Source organism: Rattus rattus, chromosome 8, assembly GCF_011064425.1.
Source record: "Rattus rattus isolate New Zealand chromosome 8, Rrattus_CSIRO_v1, whole genome shotgun sequence".
Lineage (NCBI taxonomy): Eukaryota > Metazoa > Chordata > Mammalia > Rodentia > Muridae > Rattus > Rattus rattus.
Genome location: NC_046161.1, coordinates 50,221,887 through 50,245,594, shown reverse-complemented (window position 1 = coordinate 50,245,594; position 23,708 = coordinate 50,221,887). Strand labels below are relative to the sequence as shown.

The 23,708-nt window shown below is 37.7% G+C and overlaps 1 protein-coding gene across 5 annotated transcripts in view; it reads left to right on the top strand.

Moving 5' to 3' along the window:
- The window catches only part of Peak1 (pseudopodium enriched atypical kinase 1), a 203,285-nt gene that overhangs the window by 81,786 nt on the left and 97,791 nt on the right, over positions 1-23,708 (top strand). For 4 of the 5 annotated variants that reach the window (XM_032909605.1, XM_032909604.1, XM_032909600.1 and 1 more), the window contains one exon: positions 13,059-13,214. The gene's annotated coding sequence lies outside the window, so the exon portion shown is untranslated. Of the gene's footprint in view, positions 1-13,058; positions 13,215-13,234; positions 13,492-23,708 lie in introns of those variants that run through there. The other variant, XM_032909606.1, reaches the window with a different exon arrangement.

Below are 23,708 nucleotides of genomic sequence, written 5' to 3'. Positions count from 1 at the left end.
TGAAGGTGAGGCCCGGGACCAAGATAAAGAGATAGGGCATTTTATTTAAGGAAGCTTTCTTTGGAGTTACAAAGAGAGAAAAACACCCTCTATTCCCTGAAGGTTTAGAAGGCTAGAGAGGCAAGCCAGTGCACTTACTAAGTGCCAGACTCTGTTGTGCCATTTAACATGGGCTAGCATGTTCACATCATACTAGCCAAGTGACATATTTGATATTAGTCTGTATCCTTAAGATAGAAAAATAAGTAAATTATTCTAGATTATATAGTTAATATGTAATGCCTTTGTAATAAAGGCAAAATTAAACCTCTGTCCTGGGAAAGATTAGACAGGTTACATCATGCCTATTTGATTAAGATTTTACATCACATGAGCCAAGTATCTGGCAGTTGAGTCTGAGCACCTCTGTATGCCCTTTGGTATTTGGGACTGTCAAATATTCTTAACTATTAGTAATTGAATTGTGTCACTAGTATAATATTTACATCATTTTAATATGATCTTCCTTGTAACAAGTTATAGCCATAGTTTGAAGCTTCCTGATCCCATGGTGAAGAGATTTTGATAGTGAGTGTGGATAGCAGCTATGACAGACAGCTTCAGATGATGGGAAGGGCAGTATGCAGGAGGAAGTCTGAGTCTTTTCAGTTCCAGTATTCCTACTCCCCCTGTGCTGTACCCATCCTTTACTTTACTTTCTGATTCATTTTTGTATCATGAGGCTGCTAATCTCATATAAAATTAGCCAGTGCTTTCCCTGTTTCAGAAGTGAATAGCAAAGACTTTAGAGATCCCTTCATTGAATCTTCCCACATGGCAGATAAGGGAACAGTTCACATTTGTATAGCACACTAAAGAGTTCTAAGTTCTCTTGCATATGTTAACCTCTTGCAAGAGTCCTCATGCTCTCCTGGGTTAAATGTTATCATTGTCATTGTACCAATGACCAAAGTTGCTTAGGGTCACATAGCTGGGCCTAGATTGAGGGACTTAGTACCTGTTTGTCTTTTACGTGCTTTCTTGCTTTAAGAGAATAAAATGCATTTCCCTGATGACTAAGGATATTGAACATTTCTATAGGTGCTTCTGGGCCATTTGAGATTCCTCAGTTTGAGAATTCTTTGTTTAGCTCTATACCCCATTTTTAATAGAGTTATTTGGTTCTCTGGAGTCTAATTTCTTGAGTTCTTTATATATTTTGGTTGTGTGTGCACGTGTGTGTGTGTGTGTGTGTGTGTGTGTGTGTGTGTGTGTGACTAATCTTGCTGTAAAGAATTGTAAGTTGTGTTACTTTGGTAATTTTCTATAAGTAATATGATATGAAAGGAAATGTTCTTTAAAATAATGTCAGCTTTCTCTTTGACCAGAAAATATGTACAAGATTGTTTTATTTTTTTTTAATCTATTGTTATATGACACTTGAAACTAGAAAGTGAAAAGGCCTCTTCACCTGAGTTGATTTTTAATTTTTAATCATTTCTGGAAGCTTCAAACACCTGATAGTTTCATTGGATTATTTCTACTCTAATGTGCTTGTATCTCCCTTTACCAGATGACAGTTTTAAGAACTACAGTTAAGTTTCTCTTTGGGTACTTGTGACTTAGTGGGCATGAAGTAGTGATGATTAACTGATGGATAGAGTTTTTAAAAATGACTGGACTTCCTCCTATGATGTGTGAATTTCTTTAGTTTGACTTTTAGATTAAAGAGTTCTTGATCTAGGTTAGTGGCATGCTGGCCAGGCTTCCAGACAGCTCTTCATTCAGATTAGAACATTTCTTCCATGCTGCAAAAGCTAGTACTTGCCTGTAATCCCAGCATCTGGAGGTTGAAACACAAGAATTCAAGGCCAACGAGAACAATATAAGTAGTTCTGGGCTAACTTGAATTATATAGTTAATCCCTGCCTCAAAAAATTCTTTTGGTATATATTATATTTATAATTATATTTATATATTATATTATATTTATAATTATAATTACTATTATCATTACTTTATTTTTAGTTTGAGACAGTGTCTCAATATGCAGCCTAGCTTGCACTGACCTTACTTTCCCCAACCTCATTTAGGTCTTTTTGATGTCACTCATGTTCAGTAAATCTGAGGATAGCAGTGAAGGAATTATGGGATGCTGGTTTCTATGTGTATGCATGTTTTAGTATGATTGAGCTAAGCACCCGGGCAATAAAATAATTTGTCTGAATTTTAGCCTTCTTTCAGAATAACATATTATAAATTTAACATGGTTCTAGAGTGTGAGGAGCAGAGGAAACTTGGAGTGAGCCTGTTATTAACATGGGCATGCTGTTAACAGGGGCATGGCCATTTTACAGACCTTAGCCTCAGACCCTTGGGAAGAAGACCCAGGGGTGAGGCTCAGAGGAGTGGCAAAGCCTCCCTCTGGAACTTATGCAAATATGGATAGCGAGTGTAGAAAATATCCACATTGCTTTCTTTCTCCTGGATAGTTACGGCCTGAAGACCGCTCCCCCACTGGGATTGCTACTGAGATTGGCCAGCCTTGTCTCTTTGTTCAGATGTGTAATACTCCTGCTTCCCTATCTAGCTGATGCAGTAACTATACTTCCATTGCTCAACTGTATGCAATAAATACACCGAGCATCCAGGACGCCGTGGTTTCTCCACCTGAGAGCCCAGTCCCCTCCATCTGAGTCAGGCCCATCCCTGAAGCCATGCCAAGGGTATGGCAATGGAAGTTATAGAAAGATCGATTGGTTTTTCTCTTTCAGATATACTTAATAGTTAAACCATTCAGTATTACTCAGAACATCATTAATATCTCATTACTATGCTTGCAAAAATTAGAAGGATTGAGTCCCATCTTCAGAAATAGAAAGATAGGCAATAAAGAAGAATTGCAGGATCTATTGACCTGTATTTTGTAGCTCATTTTATAAATAGTTGCTCTGTTACTTAAATTTATCAGAGGAAAAGAGTATCAAGTAAGTATAAATACTCAAAATACTAATTCAATATTTGTGTACCATCTATGCCACAGTTTTTTATTTTTAATGTGAAATTAGATTATTTTCACAGATACTTAAAGATTATTTTGCTGCATACAATTGAAAGTTATTGAAATAGATAATCATTTGCTCTTGGTCTTTTTTAAAATGAAAAATGTAGCTTCAACCCCAAATATAAACAAACAAAAACCCCAAAGGCCATTAACTGCAGTTTGTTTTCCTTGCATATGAATAAATTTGCATTGAAATTATATAAATTATCTTTCCAGCTTTGCTTGTTTTTATACATAGCCAGAACATTTTGATTCAAGATTTGGTATTCTGAAATGTGGCTGTTCTGCAGATCTACGCGAACAATGAAAGACTATTAAAAAGATCAGGGAGTTGAAATCCCTAGTTTTATTAGGATTCATTCTTGTCATAGATTACATTAGCTTGGATAAATATATAATGGCACATGATAATGTGTACTTTATTATAGTGTCAGACAGAAGACATTCATAACCAAGATCTTCAGTGTTCTGTTTAGTCATCCCTCTAGTCTCTCTCATTGTTTTGTTTTTGTTTTTATCTGTTTCCATAGTTACATCTTTCCAGGGTATATAGTTGGATTCAAATAATATATAATCCACGCAGTTTGATTAATTTTTACCTATTTTGCTTTTTAGCAAAAAATTCTTGCTGGGCTGTGGAGGTGCACACTTTTAATCTCAGCACTGAGGAAGCTGAGGTAGATGAATCTCTGAGTTCAAGGCCAGCCAGGGCTACACAGAGAAACCTGTCTTGAAAAACCAAAGTGTTGGGGTAGGGGATGGGGGAATAAAAAATATTCTTACTTATAAATAATGTAAGTAAACCTTATAAAAGAATTCACAGTGGGTCCTTCGATGGCTCAGTAGGTAGAGCGAAGGACTGTAGGTGGATCTTCCGGCCCCCCAGTGCAGGGAAATATAGGGGTGGGCAATAAGGGGATATATAGGGGGAATATCCATATGGGGGAGGTGAAGGGAGGGAATGGGGTCTTATGGACAGGAAACTGGGAAGGGGAATAATGTTTGAAATGTAAGTAAAGAAATATATCTAATAAAAGATTTAAAAAAAGAATTCACAAATTAGGAAGTTATAGACATAATGCATAGAGGCCCATTAACACTTTATTAGTCACACCTTATTCGACTTACACAGTATCAAAGGCAAGAAACTAATGTTGGTGTCAATGAGTATATAGTTCTGTAGCCAACATCGCAGTCATGCTGCAGACCTATTCTGTTACCATCATGTTATCTCCTTATGTCTGTGGGGGACAGCACGCGGGACCTCCAGCACTCGCTGAAAGCAAGGCACTTACCACACTGTAAATAAACCATCTTCTGTCCATAGTACCGATCTTAGTAACTCAGCAGGGAACACTCTCTCTTTGTTACATGGAGGACTTCTACTGTTTCGCTTGAAGTTCCCTTATGGCTTCTCTTTGGTGTTCCTGAAGTGTCAGCCTCATTATTGTTAATGAATTCTCTTTCATCCCTTGCTTCAGTACTGATTTCTGTCTTTTGTTCAGTCTGGCCACAAATGTATTAATGTAATTAATTCTCACTCAAAAAACCAGTCTTTGGTTTCATGGATTTTTATCTGGGTTTTGGCTGGCCCTGTTATTTATTTGTTTAATTTTTGTTTTTGTCCACTTACTTTGATTTAATTTTCTCTCTCTCATCCCCATAGAATCTTAGACAATTGCTTGTAGGCTTTTAACTCCTTAATAAAAGTAGAAGAAACTATAAATGTGCTCAGAGCATCTGGCAGATTTTGTTTTTAGATTTTCACTTTTATTTGACTCAAATTCTTTTATAATTTCCTGTGTTTTTCTCATTTACTGTATAGATTATTTTGGAAGTCTGTGTCTGATTTCTGAATGTTTGGGGGTTTGTAGAATCTTTCTTTTGTTGTTTTCTGACTTGATTTCCTGTAGTTTCCATTCTCTGTTTGTACAGCCTTATTCTTGTTGAGCCAGTGTTCTCTTCCGAGGAGCGCCTTGGTCATCATAGAGTCACTGCTGCCGTGGACCACAGCTTTCAGCTATGCTGGCTCAGCTCAGATCTCCCTCCTGTGCGACTGGAGCACTTGTTCTTTTAGCTTGTGGGGAATGTGGTGTCTTCAGCTGTACTGATGTCTATCCATGGCTTCTGACAGCTTCGCCTCACTCATTTTGTACCTCTGGTATTATAGGCATGCATACTTAGGATTTTCTCACTTTTAAAATAAATTTTCTTGTAGACTTTAAAATTCCTTTCAATCTCTGACAATAAGTGATTGTATTCTACAATATTTGATATAAATGGGGCTGTTCCATATTAACACTGAAGGGTTTTGTCTTTCTAATTTAAACCTGTTGCCTTATTTTTATGTGTATGGTCAGGCAGATAATATATATTTGGATCTTAAACGTTTTATATGTCTTATTTACTTGGGGATTGTTCTTGTTTTGAGACATAATCTTGCTTTGTAGCCCAGGCAAGCCCCATTCAAGATTGTATGGCCCATTCCTCTTATACGGACCACCATGACCCACTTATGTGCCTTTTAAATGGAATATTAAAGCTGTGGTAGATCACTTGCCTAGCATGTACAAGGCTTTGGAGTTAGTCCTTGTTCAATGAAAATTAATGGATGGAAGATAATTTATATTTAATATATTTATAGGATTTGTATTGAATCTGGCCCCTCACTAGTTTGTTTGCTGTTAATCATCCCCTCAAAATAACCATGCTTTTAGATTCCGTTTAGCTTCTCTCTTGGTTCATTTGAGTCCCTATCAGTTTATTTTCTATTCTATTTACTTGGTTCTTGAGGTTTTAGTTCTTGCTCTATGAATACAGTGCGTCTCTTTCCTTAGAGTGACATCACATAGCTCCTCATAAGATGTGGTTTTTACAAGAGTGGGTTTTTTTTTTTTTTACTATGTCAGTTTTTGGTTTTTCTTTTGATTTTGGGGTGTGTGTGTGTGTGTATGTGTGTGTGTGTGTGTGTGTGTATTCTATAGTGCATTTGTTAAGTCAAAGGATAGAGAGTCCTCTATCATGTGAGTCCTGGTCATCAAACTCATCAAGCTTGGTGGCAAGTGCCTTTACTCCCTAAGCCATCTCTTCTCTGCCCTCTTTCTCTCTGCATGTCCCTTTGGGTAAATTTTGTTGCTCTGTCTGTAAGTTCACTAATGTCTCTTTCCTTCAGAATATAAACTATTCTTTGTCTATTCCATGCAATTTCCACTTAAATCTTAAATTTTTATGTATAAGTTTTGTTTTGAGAATCCTCAAGTTCACTTACACTCACCATATTCCTGTTTTCATTTATATCCTGGACTATACGAAGAATATGAAGAATCAATTTATTTGTTGTTGCCTGCTAATTCTCTCATTCCTTAGTGTCTCCACACTTATATTTTCTAGTTATGAATCAGTTTTACAGCCTCTTAAAATATCCAGTAGTCTCATTAATGACAAATAGCTATGAATTTTATATTCATAGGTTTTAAATTTTGTTTCTTTAAAGAACATTGGACTTTCCCTACAAGACAACCTTCTCATTGCACACTGGTTTGTTCCTTTCTAGGTTTCCTAAGCTCAGACGACTTCCACACATGTCCGGAGTTGTCCTCCCCCATTCCTCACCCCAAGGCTACTTTTGCCTCTGTCCGTGATGTGGCCCATCTGTGGTCTTCCTGGTTGTTTTGTATGTTCAGTAAGGTTTTTCTCTTCATACTAGAGAGAATTTGTTAATTTTCTGCCCAGTGCCAGCTTTGAGAATCATTTATGTTTTTACGCCTTAGTAACTTGATTTCTGTGGACTCTCATCCTTTCGGAAACGCTACCCTTGTATACGAGTGTTTGTGTAGCTGACACTCAGGACCATGCTTCCAACGCCAGGAACCACTTCGCCTGCTCAGCAGCTCTGCCATGTGATCTCCAGCCACATTGGCCTTATCACGTGTTCTGCTCATGTCCACAGGATAGCAAGACTCTGTTTGGTTCTTCCTTACTGAGCTGTAATGGAAACCACTTCCTGCTAGAGAACCTTTGTTTCTTCTTTCTTTGCATGCTTGGGCCCCACGCCTGTGTCTGAAATGGTCTTTTCCTGTTTTCTTTACCATGTGGAGCTTGTTTGCCGTGGGAGGATCATTCTGGACATGTTAGCTCCCTCGTGGTCAAAAGCAGATGTGGAATCACTCTAGAAGGCTTTATAACACCTTTGCAAAGTTCCAAAGCTCTCAAATTCCAAAGCTATTTTTTGCTCTCTGTTGTTATGAATAATCTTGTTTCTACTATGGAAAATACTATTTACATTTCAACTCGAAGAGCCCATTGCAACTTCAGATCAGAACTGGTCAGAAGAAAATGATGTATCATATCTAACAAATTTTACAAACCAACAAACAAGTTTTCTTGAGTATAAGACTGACTTCATATTATTGTATAATAACTGTTTAATGTTTACTATTTAATTACTAATACTATTTAATGTTTCCTTAGAAGTATAAAAGAATAAAGTGGCAGTGGGTAAGGACTAAAACTATTTGATCTAGAGTTTAATTTTTTCATTTAATATTTTATGATCATGTTTCCACCTCCCACACTCTCCCCACCTCCCTACCACCAACTCAATCCTATCTTCTCTCCATCTCAATGTCTTGTCTCACTCTCTTATTCTATCCAAAGAACAAAGAATAAAATAAAGGAAAAAAAAGCCCACCCAAAAACCCCCATGAAGGGCATTAGCATTTTAAAATATGTTTCGTCTTACATTAGAGGATAGTGATACTGAACTGAACTTAGATTATGTCAGGACTTGGTGAACGTTAATTATAAAGGGAGACTTTATAGGCAGTTAACTTACTATGCTCTGATCACTACTCCCCCTTGTCCTTATATAGTTCAAAGCAACTGTAGACGATACATAAACAAAAGAACTGGCTGTGTTCTTAGGAGTCCTTATTTATAGACAATGAACTTTAGATCTCATATAATTTTTATGCTCAAAATACTCTCCTTTTGGTTTTTTCAATTGTTTTAAAATATAAAAACTATTTTTAGCTTGTAGACTATAAATAAACAGGTGGCAGGTTTGGTTTGGCTCCTAGCTCCTTTTGACTGCTCCGTCTGGTTAAAGTTTCCAGTGAGATGTCGGATCCTCAGATGGTGAATGCATTGTATTTCAGCTTTGGTATTTTTAAAAACCATTCCCCAGTGTTAAATTTATTAGTAAAGTAAACATGGCTTTTGAGAGAGACTGTAGTATCAAAGCTCATGTCAGAAGCTGGACACGGTGGCATGTGTCTGAGTTCTCAGCTACTCAGGTTGAGCTGTGGAGTTTGATATCAACCTGAGCCGCTTACTGAGGCAGTCCGTGTGCATCTGCCCCTCCTCCTCCCTGTCTCTTGTCCCTGCTGTCTGTAGTGTCTTTTGCCACTTTGTGGATTCTTCTTCCTTCTATCCTTCTCACCCTTAGTCCACCCTTTCAACCCCCAACACCAGGTAGGAGAGAAAGAGATCCCTAAATCTAATTTCTTTCTTTTTGTTTCTTCTTTGACCATGACTACTACCAAACAGCGACCAACCAACCCTCCCAAATGACCAACAACCAGCCCTGCCTCTCTGGGGCCCTACCTTTTATATACCCTCTGAAAAGTCCCCAGAATTCCAAATGCCACATAATTGCAGAAACTACCTGCAACTATTTGCAATATTAATATCACAAAACCACGCCTCTGCTAAAGCATAAGGACAATCATAGTCAGCTGCTTGGGACATTGAAGCAGCCTCGCATCCCACACCTGGGATTAAAGTGAAAACCTGTTCTTACAATATTTATGTGTTTTTTGTTTTTTTTTTTAAGGAAACCAATATTAACATCTGTCTCTGTCTCTCTGTCTCTCTGTCTCTGTCTCCATTGAGTGCACACACACACACACACACACACACACACACACACACACATGTGCACACACGCATGCACGGGCACACCCACAACCCAGACAAAAACATTACACCAGATCATCCTCAGCCAGCTAGAGAGCCGGTAGTGACCTGTAGTTCATCTTGTCACCAGCTTGCACCGTGTCTCTTTCCTCTGTGCTGAGTTTCAGCACACCTGTTAGTACTGTTCTGAAATTAGCACATAGATTTCATCCAGATTCAGTTATCCCATCAGTTACTTTTACCACTGCAGTGACAAGATGCCTGATGAACACTGCCTAACGAAGGCAGCACTTACTTTCACTCATTTCGGAGGGTGTAATCCATTATGGCAGGAAGGCATGGTGGCAGAGGCATCTTCCGTTGGGAAGAAGGGAGAGTTGAATTCTGGTGTTCAGTTCACTTTCGGTCTGGGAACCCAGTCTTTAAAATGATGACACAGACGTTTAGAGTAGTCTTCCCAGCACAGTTAACCCAGTCTAGAAATTTCCTTACAGGTTCGTCTCCTAGGTGAATCTAGACCAGTCCAGTTGACGTGACAGTCACTGTTAACCATCACAGTTATTTTGTGATAAAGTTGACCTTGTTCTAATGAATGAAGAGTTCTCCTATCATATATGATTTTTAACTTCATATTAATTCTCCTTACAAGATTCTCAATTTTCTATTCCTAGTTTTCAACCCTGAACCAAAGCTTCCTTTCCTCTTCTGCAATGCCTTCCACATATCTCAGTTGGCCCATTAGAATAGAAAATATATCTGAAAGCCTCGGCTGTCCTGAACTCACTTCATAGACCATGCTAGCCTAGCTTCAAACCAAGATTTGCCTGCCTCTGCCTTTGCCTCTTGAGTGCTATGTGGTTGGCTGAAAGATGAATAAGTGAAAAGAATCTGTTGAATAATTTGTGCTGATATCTAATATGCTAAAATAGAAATCATCAAACAGTACAGTGTAAATAACTGTCCACAGAAATACTTATTCTTCATTTTAGAAATGTGGTGTGTGTGTGTGTGTGTGTGTGTACTTTCATAAACAAGTTATAGGAATAATTTATTTCCTGAATGACTTAGGAGTAAGTTACTTTGTGATCCACTACCTCCGAATCTGTGGGTCGCAATCCCTTTGGCAAACTTCTGTCTCCAGAACTACTTATATTACAATTCAGAACAGTAGCAAAATTTGGTTTGAGGTTACCACAACATGTATTAAAGGGTCTCAACCTTTGCAAGGTTGAGAACGACTACTTTAGAGTGTATTTTCTAAAAAGGTGTTATCACACATATACAGTTATACAATAAAAAATTTTAATTCTACATTTGTAGGTTACTACTGTACAATTCTCTACAAGGTCTGGAATTTGGCCCTGTAAATTCCCTAAAGCAGGGAGCCTCAAAAAACTACATATATATACTCATTTTAATTCACTGGCTGACCCTAACTTCACATGTAATGGAGGACACTCCTAGGATCTAATGGAAAGTAACAGCTTTAGTGGATGTTGTGGAGTAGGTATTTCTGGTCAGATTTGGAGTTGGGGGTCTTCGGTGATAGAGTTGGTTTGTTTGATTGATTGATTTTTATTTAAAAAAATAGATTTTCTAATTCAAGATAAAAAATGTTCAGCTTTAGTAATAAGTGCTATTCCCAAGGCTTTAAGGATTTATCCTAGAATTAAGGGAAAAACTTAAACATAGCCTCCCTGATAAAACAAGGCTTCAGTTTCCAGAGTCTCAGGGCGTCAAGCAGTATTTAACTGCCCATTAGCAGAGAAATGAACATCATTCAGGAAAGATAGAGTCTATATGGACTGCAGCACACTATCCATACTGTTCCAGGTCACATGTGACGAGACAGATAGGCTACCATATAAGAGGAAAAAAATCTAGACACTGAGGCCAGTAAACAATAACTTAAAAATCAACTTTTTTAAGTGTGGTTAAGAAACTTGAAATAGAGGTTGGGGATTTAGCTCAGTGAGCAAGCGCAAGGGCCTGGGTTTGGTCCCCAGCTCCGAAAAAAAAGAAAAGAAAAAAAAAAGAAAAGGAAACTTGAAATAGACCTGTGGGATATCTTAGTTGTTAATGGAACTTGCTGCAGTCCTGAAGACGTGTGTTCAATCCCTGGAACCCATGAAGTAGAAAGAAGGAACAGTTCTTCTTTGACCTCCACATTCAACCTCCCCAATAAAGATGGGAGGAAAGGAACCAGTCCCACAAAAATGTTCTCTGACTTCTCCTTCTCAGCCCTTGACTTTGACACGGTCTCACTATGTTACCAAGACTAGGCTCAGACTCAAGCCTTAAAGTCTTTCTCTCAGTATCTTTAGTAGCACCACCCAGCTTTAAAAAGTTCTCACCTCAGAGAACTGTTTTCAATAAATGTATTTTTTGAAAATAAAGATAAAACAAATACAAATTTAGAGAAGTGAAAATTTGGGTAGTCCCTCGTCAATATAAGTACACTATTAAAATGCTCAGAATTTTTAAACTAAGAAACGGTAGTATTAGAAAATTAGTTCTATAAGAGATGAAACCTCTCAAGTAAGAAATATAAAACATCTTTTTTGTTTTGTTAAAAGATAGTTGACTGTGGTTTTATAATGTATATAGTGGTTTAATGTGTGATCACAATATACAAAAGGAGAATTACAGTATATGGGTGATATTTCAAGATTTTATTTGCTTATTAACTTTAAGTTGTGATAATTTGAGAATGCATATAATAATCTCTAAACTGTTAAAGCACTGAAAAATATTTTACTGAAATTAAAGCAATGCAAGATAAACAACACCAGAAAGGGACAGAAACAGTAAAAATAGGAAACAATTTAAATGGTAAAACATTTTGCACATAAGTATTTCAGAATTTACATTAAGTATAAGCGGACTAAACTCTCCATTAAGAGTCAAGTTTCAGAGTACATAAAGATTTAAGGTCCTAGCTACATCATTTCTACAGGTCAGACATTTAACACGAGAAGATTGAATTAAACACAATTTATAGTACCTTCCATTTTATGTTTTCATTTTATGTCTACTATACTTGGTCATCTGCAATCCAAGAATAAGGTATTCAGCAAAAATAATTTCGGGGCTTACAGGCAGATACTGTACGAGTAACCAACACCTGCCCTTGGGTAATGACTTTTCTGTCACTGAGAACTTTTTTTTACTCCATTTTAAAACTAAAAGTTGCTTAAAGTACATTTTTCTTTTCTAAGGACTTACAGTGAAAGATGACTAATTTTGCCACTGTTCTTCAAGACTTACATATTTGATAATCCTTACATCCTGCTTAATATTGTGTTACATTGATGTTTAAACACTGTAGAAACATTAAGAGTACCACAGCTGTGTTCAATTTAGATAGCCTTTGATAGAGCTATGTTCCAAAGCCTCTCTTTGTTTTAAACTGCTTTTTAAATTTTAAAATGCATTGGAGGATTTAATTTTACACTATGTAAGCATAATCAGAAATGATTCTGTAGTTTGGTTGTGAGCCCATCCGTTAACGCTGAGCCATCTCTCAAGCCTCGGGAATGGTTTTAGACCAACAGTCATCCTTCACCTCTGTCCTGCTCACCTGTTTATTGGTGTTGTGTCAAAACCAAACTGGGGATTCAGTCAGTTTGGAACTCTTAAATCAAATGCCCAGGAGTCAGAAGTAGATTAAAAAAACCTTTTCAACCTGTTCATATTTTATGCTTAAATTTCACATTGCTAAATGGCTAATTAATTATTCACTGGCTAATTAAATATCCACATTTGGAGATAGCCGGAACAAATATTTTCCATTCAATAGATATCCATGTGTTTCTTGTAAAATGAGTCTCTAAGAACAATCAAAAGAAGTTTTCAAAAATCTATGACTTCAGTATTTTGATTCTGGAAGAAAACTTGGTTTTTGTAAGTATGACAGGGGAGTTCTCAGGTGTGTGAGGTTGGATTTGTCTCCACCTGAATAAGGAGGTTACGTCTTAAATTAGATGACTCATTACTGCTGGATGAGGGTAAATTCAGAATATCCAAGGACAAGGAAACAAATGCACTGTGTGTTAAATGACTTTGCCCTTTATCTAACATGGTTTTCTCTCTCCTGCAGTAACATTGGCACCTTCAGAATATAGAATGAGAGGCAAGGAGGAAAGGACATTCATCATAAGAAGATTTGAATCACCTTGAAATTGTAAAGGAATGTAGCACTTGCTGCCAAACTACCGTGGTCACCAGAATGAACGAAGTGCTTCAGCGTTAAATGGTAACCACAATTCTCCTCTCATGTCGTTCCACAAAGGTTTTAGAGTTCTCGAAAGGACTCCTTTCTGAGTTGGTCATACAACTACTGTGGAAGAGCCTGCTAGTCTCACAGCTTAGCGGCGTCAGGCTCCCTCGGTCCTGACAGCCTGTTTAGAAGACTTGCTGGGCTTCAATCCTCCTGCTTCTCAACAAGCAACAGGGAGGAGTGTATTTGAAAAGCAATATGATCCATACTGCCTGTCACCCACCCTTCCAAGCATGCTCTCCCTTTCCAACAAGTAAGCTCGATGCCCTACGGACTTAGTAGCTCTTTTCATAGACAGTTGCCTTCTGAGTTACACTTTGGTTTCACTACTTGAGATCAGATTTGATCTTTTATATTTGGAATTTTAAGTTCATATTTAGTTTCTTTTTTGGCCCTTTCTACCTTAAAAGGAAAAAAAAAAGAGGAATTGAATAGGAAAGCCATATGAGCATCCAGAATAGAGAACAATTTTTCGAAGATACTGTGAACATTTTTCTTCTCTTGATATTTAAAAGCCTGTTAGGTGGCAAGCAGGGCTGAGAACACATTTGGAAAGATTGGGGTAATTAGTTGCTTAACTCTTGATCTTGGGCCAAGATTGTTTGAATGCGTGTTGATAAAGATTCATGTTTGCAGCCTTTTTGGGTGTCCTAATCATATTTTGTGTGTGGTCTGTGCATACGAGTGTGTGTGTGAACGTTGACATGAGGGATCTTCCACAGCACTCCTCCCCTTAAAGACTGAGGCAGTACCTTTGTTTCATTTCTTTTGCCAAAGTATCTGAGGGAGAAATGGTTTCTTTTCAGCTCTCACTTTCAGGGTAGAGTCTCTCATTGCAGGAACCTGAAGTAGCTAATCACATCCACAGTAAGAGCACACAGGAAATGAACGTACTCGTTCATATGCTCAGCTCACCTTACATTCTCCATTCAGGGTCTCTCTGCCTAGTGCTGTCCCATAGTGGGAAGGTCTGTCTGCTATCTCAGTTAATATAGTCAAAGTAATGCCCCAAAGATATGACCAGAGGCTAGCCTGATCTAGACAGTCCCAGAATCTGTCTTCCCAGGTGATTCTAGATTGTGTCGTTAGTTGGTTAAAATTAACTACTGAAGTAGAGGTTCTCAGCTGCACCCAGGTCTTGCCAGTTTAACTAGGCTAGCCGTTTGCCTTCTGTTTATCTCCTGGTGTTACAGGAGGGCTGTTACACCTATGTAGCATTCATGTGGGCACTCTGAATTTGAATGGACATCTTCATGCTTGCAAGGCAAATGCTTTATCAACCGGGCTCTCTCTCTAACCCCTGACTGTAACTTTACTGTCACTGGCTGTCATTTGCCTTTGGTAACCATTTGCTGGCTTGAGTACTGATCATGAGTAAATGAGGATAACTGACTACATCTATTAGTAGATATAGAATGCGGAGGATGTGAAAAGCTTGCCAATGGGTAGTATTATGTACTAATCCTGATGATTCCAAGAAATGTAGGACGTGTCTTAAGGAACTTATTTCAGTTCATGAATAAGGTACCAAAGCATGAATAGGTGTCCTAATTACTGTTTCTTGCACTGATTTAAAAAAAAAAAAAAAAAAAAAAAAAAAAGAAGTAGAAGAAGACTTAAAAAACATTCTCCAATTCTACTTGTAATTAGAACTTTTCTTTGACCTTGTCTTTCATAGCTATAGTCACATTCATCACTTTTTAAATGTCCATTAATTCTTTCTGGTCTTCAACCACTATTCAAAACAAAACAAACAAATGAAAAAAAAAACAAAACCCTAAGTTCTAGAGAGCAACCTTTCAAACACAACAGAAATTGAAGTACTCAGCGTTCACTCATTCAGGTGTAATAATACATGGAAAGCAATGAAATCTTCATTAACAAAGTAAACTTATTATTATATTTTTAGTTTATCTACTTCTATAATCTTTAATAATTTTTATTACCAAATTTAAGCCATACAATGTTGTCATATTTTATTGTGATATGTTTATCATATTTTTTAGAATTCCTAATGACATTTAAATCTATTTCTCAATGTTTTGTAGTAACTTTAGGTAGGATCACTAAATTCACAGTATTAATTGTACTTTTCTAATCATTAATTGGCACAGGTTTTTTTTTTAGTAGAATGTTCTGATTTTATTCTTATTTTTAATATTTATTTATTATGTTTACATCATACTGCTTTTTGCCTGCATGTATGCCTGCAGGCCAGAAGAGGGCACTAGATCTGATTATAGATGGTTGTGAGCTACCATGTGGTTCCTGGGATTTGAACTCAGGACCTCTGAAAGAATGTAGAATGCAGAGGATGTGAAAAGCTTGCCAATGGTAGTCCTGATGATTCCAAGAAATGTAGGACTTGTGCTGAAAGAGAAAATAGCACTCAACCTCTGAGCCATTTCTCCAGCCCTCTGATTTTATTCTTATTTTCAAAATGATTTCATTAGGCTGGATTTCTTGTGCTTCTGTATACATTTTAGAATGACTTTTACCATCAGGATACAAATATATATGGATGGTCCCTGCAACCAATTTCTATATGTCTTGAGAGTACTGCATTCATAATAATGTTAAAGCTCCTTTGTTAGGAATTTGGGACTTTCTCAACCTTATAAAGATTTTATTAATAATATGACAATGACAATTACTTTCTGTTTAGTTGTATATTAAGAGAGGTCGGCGAGAGCAGGACAAAGGATTGTTTGGGATAGGGCAGCCAAGGACATTATAAGAACATGGCCTGCTGAATCAACTAAACAAGTCAGAGTCTTAAGGATCACAGAGTCTTTTTTTTTTTTTTTTTTTTTTTTTGGAGCTGGGGACCGAACCCAGGGCCTTGCCCTTGCTAGGCAAGCGCTCTACCACTGAGCTAAATCCCCAACCCCGAGTCTTTCGTTTTTTAATTGAATATTTTTTATTTACATTTCAAATGTTATCTTCTTTCCCAGTTTCCCATCCATAAATGCCCTTCCCATCCCCATCCCCTTTCTTCTATGAGGGTGTTCCCCTACCTATCCACCCACTCCTTCCTGCCTCCCTCCCTGACATTCCACTATAGTGGGGGATCGAGCCATGGCAGGACCAAAGGCTTCTCCTCCCATTGGTAATTGGCATGTTTTAAACTACTGAATTTGTTATCATGCTTAAAATATTAATAGGAAAGCCTTTAAAACTTTACTTTTTTACAAAGTAAAGCAAATGATCCATGTTCTTTCTTTCTCCCAGCCCATTCTGAAGCTGTGTTCCATGTCCAGAAGGTACACAGAGTTAAAAACAACCTACATTTATATGTTATCATCTAAGCCAAATGTCTCAAATATACAATCTAGAAAGATTTACTTGTGGTTCTTTGATTCTAAATTTGAACAAGAAGTTCAGATTTTCAGTTCAACAAACTATCATGGACTCTTTAAGAAGATAAAATGTAAAGGGTGACATTCTAGCTATGTAATAGTAAGGTTAAGATTAAGTTAAGCTTACCTTTAATGCTTAAGTCAAGCATTGGGCTTTAAGTTAATTGGCTTTATTGAATGCTTACTGTATGGCAGGCATTGAGATTAGCCTTAATATACTGTGTTAGCTACTTTTCTATTGCTGTGATCAAACACCATGTTGAAGGCTATTCATTTAAAAAAAAAAAAAAAAAGAGTTAGTTTATGGTTATGGTTCCAGAGGCTTGGCAGCAGGAAAAGGAAGCTGAGACCTCATATCTTGAACCACAAATAGAAAGCATTGAGAACAAACTTGAAATGGCAGTCTTTAAATTCTCAAGGCCTGCCTCCAGGATATGCTGCCTCCAACAAGGCCACACCTCCTGAGCCCTCCCAACTAGCACCATCAGTAGAGACCAAGTAATCAAGTGCCAGAGACGATGGGAGATAGAGTTCTAATTTTAAAAACATCTTTATACAATATATTCTGATTAGTTTCCCCTCCCCTCAACTGCTCCCAGGTCTTTGCCACCTCCTTATCCCCCAACTCCATGATGGACCTTTTGCCATCTCTTTAGAAAACAAACAAAAATCAGAATAATTATAATAAAAAGAAATACATACACACAAAACCAGAGTCTTTAGCAACATAAAATCAGAAACTATAATATACAAGCAAAATGCCAGTAAAGTAAACAAATGCCCAAACAAAGCAGTTTGAGACAAGGCTACAAACATACCAGCGTTCGTTTGGCATTGGCTGCCTACTTCTAGGCTAATATGCCTAGTGAGACTCTGCCGGGGAAAACCAATCCTTCCTTTCCAAGTGGATGTCAGTTAGAGATAACTTTTGTTTTATGGGTGAGGACTTGTGTCCACTTCCCCTCTCAGTACTAGGACCCCATCTGGCTTGAACCCGCGCAGACCCTGTTCTTCTGCCACAGTCTGTGAGTTCATATGCACATCAGGCCTGTGGTATCTGGAGTACATCGATTCCTTGGAGTCATCCTTTCCCTCTTGCTCAGAATCTTTCTGCCTCCTCTTCTGCATAGCTCCCTAGGCCCCGAGGGAAGGAATTTGATGAAGACATCCTATTTAGTACTGAGTGTTCCAAAATCGTTCGCTCTTTGCACATTGAGGACATTTTATTCAAACCAGCATATGCTGCCTTAGACTATTTGGGTTGTTTTTTTCCAAAAGAAAATGCCTTTCTCTAGATGACTTAGAAACAACAGAGATTTGTCTCTCATGCTTCTGAAGGCTAGAGAGTCTGTGATAAAGGCACCCATGGACTAGAGTCTCATGAGAGCAGATATCTTGGCTCATAATTGGTTTCTTGTCACTGTATCCTTACAAAAGGCACAACTGGTTTCTAGCCTTCTTGTCTGAGGCACTTATCCATTAATCAGGACACTATCCTCTTGACCTAATTACCTGTCAAAGGCCTCTCTTCCAAGTACTAAAGCATTGTCAACGTAGAATGTGGAAGAGATCTAAGTCTTGATTCTGTGACGTGTGCATTATGCTTGAATCTCCTGACCCTGCTTGACTTAGGTTTTATTGAAGAGTCCCATTTTGCTTTTAATGGGAAACTTATCCTCAAGAAATTAATTGAATTGATCACTATCAAATGACTAGCTAAAGATAGAGCGAGGTCGGCCTGACTCTATACCCTGACCTCTTAGCCATGAGTTTATTCTACCTTGACTTACTGTACTTTGTAAAGATTTAAGCAGACCTGCTGGACTTGTTTCTGTTGTACCTAGCTGACATGTGAGACGGTCTTGCCGTTAGTACCATTCTTGTTGCAAATAGGCAGAATCCCTGGAAAGATGTATAGTTCTCTTTCTGAAGCATTTGTTTTACTTTATCAGTAACCTAAGAGTCTTTATTTCCTCAATAATTTAAACATACTCAGTATATATAATTATAGATTATTATATTAACTGGACAGTTGTGAAAGGTAATCACCAAAATGTCAATTAGTGTTGAGTAGCAGATCTGTGTCCAAGTTTACATTCCTTATAACATAGAATTTTTTAATGTTTGCATCCAGCTTGTGCTTTAAATATTATAAAAGAAATGTTATTTTTATTTTATACGCAGTGATATTTTCCAAGTCAGTAGTGATGTGTTTTTGAGTTATGGCTTTGTTCATGCTAGCCACTGTGCCTCTGATACCTTAAATCCTGTTTCAGAAGAATGTGACTATCAGTCTTTAGTTTCAGGTATATTTTCTACACTTTGTTGACATGTAGCTACTCTTAAGCTTTTAAAATTCTCTACTATTGGGATAATTGCTACAGAAATACTTGACAGTGGCGTAAACTACTAAGAGATGAATGTGTCATGGAGCAGCACCCAGCAAGGCAGTGCAGACTGCTGCACAGTAACACTCTGGTCATATTGCAGGGGACAGTTGCCCTCTGAGATTGGTCAGGTTCTCTGGACAGCTTCTGTGGGTTTGGTTGGGTTTGGCTTGATGGTGTTCTGTTGTTGTTTTTAGCTGGTTTGGAAGTGACTTCTTCACTCGGCGCCTCACTCTCAGGTGAGGAGTACTGGAGGAAGGCAGGACGGGTAACTGTGGCTGGGACGATTGGTGTGGCTGTGGAGAACACATGTTCATCATTCAGTTCTCTGTGCCACTGTAACAGGAAGCAATGTTGAAGCTGATACAGTCGGACTCTGTGTAAACGCACGAGTGATAGACAGCGCAGTAAGTGCAGAGAGTGCTTAATTTCTGCCTGGAGGGGAAGGCCAGTCTCTATTTTTAAGTGTCACGCCTTCATTGTTTTATGTGTTTTCCTTGCATCTATGTTTATACACCATGTGCATGCCTGATGCCTGTGTGGGGCAGAGGGGGCATCTGGTCCCCTGAAACTGGAGTTACTATTGTTGTAAGTCACTGTACGGGTGCTGGGAAATGAACCCAGGTAATCTGGGAAAACAGCCAGCTCTTGTAACCAGTGACCATCTTTCTACCTCATCTTCCATGTTTTTAAATGGTGAAAAACTGCAAATCTCTTCATTTCTAACCCTAATAGTTATAGCTAAATAAAGGAGGAAGAAAATTCTCATTATCATTCTGGGCTGTACCTTTTAAAGAATAACAATTTGGTACTTGGTCATCACTACAAAACCCATGTAAAAATGCCAGTTATAAAAATGAAAAGAATCTTATCACTAAAGAAACTTGTTTTTCTTGGAGTCAGGCCTGACTTTTGTTTCCTTCTATTGGTTTGCCTTATAAAAGAGAAAACCCATTCAGGCGCTATAGCAGACACTAATGATGCATTATAGGTCAGTGCACACCTTGTGCCAAAAGGGAAACAAGGCACAGAGCCTTTGTTTTGATGCAAAGAGGAGGAAATGCCATCAGTATCTTTATTTGCAGATTGGTTTCTTGCCTGCTTTTTCTTCTGTATTCCACTGTACATCTGCCAAGAATGTAAAGGCACCAGACTCCTGGACATTTATGCAGTCCCCACCCCCACCGCAATTATCCAGCAGGTATTCAAAACCTAAAGCAGCCAGAGTGAGAGTCTACTTCACACTGGTGAGAATGGCTATAATAACAAAGACTTCGGTTTTCGTTCCTTTTGATGTGATGAAAGAAGACAAAGGAAAATAAGCTTTGGCAAGAACATAAAGAAGCTGCAGCCTGATGTATTGCTAATGCAAGCAGGAAATGTTTCCCATTATGGAAAGGGTTGGTGTTTTAGCAGAAAGGTAAGTATGAAGTTGCCATGTGACACAGCTGGTTTAATGTTTGACACACTCAAAAAGTAATGAGAACTGATCTCAAACATTTTACACAAATGTTTATAGAAAGAGTATTCATAAGATCCAAAAAAAGGAAACCACCTGAGCATCTATCAGCAGATGATTGGATTGACCAATGGTAAATCAGTATCTAAAACCTAACTATGTAGGTAATAAGGTCTCATGTAATCCAGATTGACCGAGAGCTTCCCTGCATTATTCTTGCAAAAGATGACCTTGAACTTCTGATCCTCCTGCCTCTACCTACCGAGTGTTGGAATTAGAGGCATGTGCCTCATCACCCGCCTTCTTCAGTGCTGCTGACAAAACCAGGGCTTCCTGCATCCTAAATAAGCCCTCTACCAACTCAGCTACTATTCCAGCTCTAGCAGTGCACTTCTAAATGGCTCATGGGTCTAAGAGGAACTCAAAAGGGAAATTATAAAACATTTTTAACTTTATGAAAATGAAACCTCAGCATCTCAGAGTTGTAGGATATTGCTGAAATGATGTGAGATTTCAAGCTTTAAGTGCTTAATTAGCAGAGAAAAAGGAAATCAAACCAAGAACCTAAGTGTTTATGTTATGGAAATAGAAAAAGCTGCATAAATTATACCTAGGGTAAGTAAAGAAGGAATTAATGAAGAACAAAAATTACTGAAATTAGTAGAAAACAAAAACAATAAAATTAACCAAAAGATGATTCTTTGAGAAGATGAATAAATTGTCCCTTTTGCCCAACTGAAGAAAAAAGGAAGCCATAAATTACTGAAAGAATGGATAGGGAAATATTAGTGCAGCTCTTACACATATAAAAGGAAAAGAAAGGAATTCTATTAAAACATTATGACCATAAATTAAAAGGAAGCATTTCTTGATAGACCCTGAGAAGTCTTACAGGTATTGAAGAAATTAAAATTGTCATTAAGGTTTTATTAAAGACAATTCCAGGCTTAAATGCCTTTTAGTAGAAATCTAAATCAATAAAATACTTAATAAAGAAACTATCAGCTCTATGCAAATTTTGCTAACGAAAGAAGACAAAACACTTTTTAACCCATTTTAAAAATGTATTTTATGTATATAAATTGTTTTGTCTGTATATATGTAAGTATATTCCATGCATGCCTGCCCATAGTAGCCAGAAGAGAGTGGTTGATGCCCTGGAACTACAGTTACTATTTGCTGAAGTCACCATGTGTGTCCTAAGAACTGAACACTGGTCCTCTGCAATTGTAGTTAAGCACCACCACATCTCTCCAGCTCAATCCCAACTAATTTTATGAAGTCGGCATTGTGCTAAACATGTAAAATAGATTATGGGAAAGAAAACTAAAGACGGGCACAGGACAGTCTTAAAAGAAAATATTGAAAAATCTAACCAAATAGTAAGTAAACTGATAATGTTTTGTGTCTAAGAGGGCTTTATCCCAAGAATGTACGTTCCTTTAATCTTTAGAAAAAATTCTCTACCTCAAGAAATTAACTAGGTATTTCTCGGCATGGTTTCTCATATGTCTATAAGGACTAGGCAGGGGTATTGATGCAAGTTCAAAGCCAGCTGAGATACAGAATGAGACCCCCGACTTAAATAAAAATAATAATAATAATTAGATACCATATCAGGTCAGTTCATTAAAAAAACAAAAACGAAAAACAAAATCTCAGAAAACCAGGAATAGAAGAATTTCCTTGACCTGGCAAAGGACGTACACACACATTCAAAGCCGGCATACTTACACATGAGCATCTAGCTGTGTGCTTCTCTCCTAAGATTTGAAACAAGGCAAGGATGCCAAAGCCAGGTACCAAAGAAAACAGGACGCTCTCTGTATTTGCAAATTAAATCAATTTCTATACAGAAAAGTCAGATATGTCTCAGGATGCCTTGCAATACCTGTCCCTATCCTTCCTGTCCTTCCTCTGTTGTGTTTTGAAGTCAGCAGTCTTTTTCTTGCCTCTAGCTGCTAGCCATTTTATACATCACATCACATCACATCAGATTTGAAAATTAGCGAAAGAATTTCTACTATGACCATCAAGATGCGTAAGAAGGAAAGATGTTTCCCCCAAAGCAGTCTCCATTATATACTGTGCACACGGAAAACAGAAATAGGAGCTGTATGTGATTCCTTGGTCAGCCTGCTGTGTCTTCCCGATCTACACTCTCTCCGCAGACTTACTCATTGTAATGTGTACTCATCCTCTTCCTAAAGCTAGTGTCATACTCCCTGTCTTCTGTCACACAGCGAGAGCATTGGTGGAAACTGCTTTTCCATCAAAAGAACTGTGCCACCTACTCTTCAAATGCCACTGATTAAGAAAACCATTGATTGATTTTTTTTCATAGGGAATAATCGGGCTTTCCCTTGAGACTGAAAAAAAGGAAATAATGGGACGTAAAGAATGAAGATGACTGTGTGTTGTGAGAATGTTTATGTAGTTGCCATGGAAACAGCATGTAGGCATTCAAAACAGGAGCTTATATTCATGTATTTGTCAAATATAAATCAGATACGGGTTGTGTTTATTCTGTCTAAGCCTAAATTTAGTCTGACACATGGTTATGTAAAATATGCTCCTGCTTTATTACATTTGCTTAATGTTTGCAGGGATCCAGAAATACGTAGACTGCCATATTTTAAAAATCACATACATGAGGTATAGAAGTAAAATGTGGGCAATAAAGAGCAGATAATTCTTAAATAGCAGCCCAGTCGCAGTGCCTACTGCTGTCTGTCCTGTGGGTTTCATCATTAACAGCTGATTAATTTTTCTTAATTGAAATATCTTTACAATGTTGGACATGACTGATACTAGCTAATTATTTTTTGGGTGATTTCAAATGCAGAAATGCATAATTTTGTTAATTCTTAATTAATGTATATAATTTCCCGTCTGGAGAGGAATGAGGCTCAATAGATAATCCTAAATGACTGTTAGACCCTTTGTTCACCGGCTGATTGTATTAAATTCGTGCTTTATAAATGGAGAAATGATTTTCAGAATTTGAGGGAAAAAAAAAACTTCAGAAAACTTACTTTGTGACTAATTCCAAAGATAATACAGAAAATGCAGTCCCCACGAGCACCCAGTGCCTTTTAATGGGCACACAAAGAATGCTGAACCGGCTGCTTTCAATAGGAACTCTAATTACCCGCTTGTCTCTATTACCTTAGCCTTTCATGCCAGCCTTGCAGCCTATCAGTTTATTACTCCGTAGTTTTTCCGCTCTAATATTTTCTCAAAGACATAGTTAGTGGATCGCTTA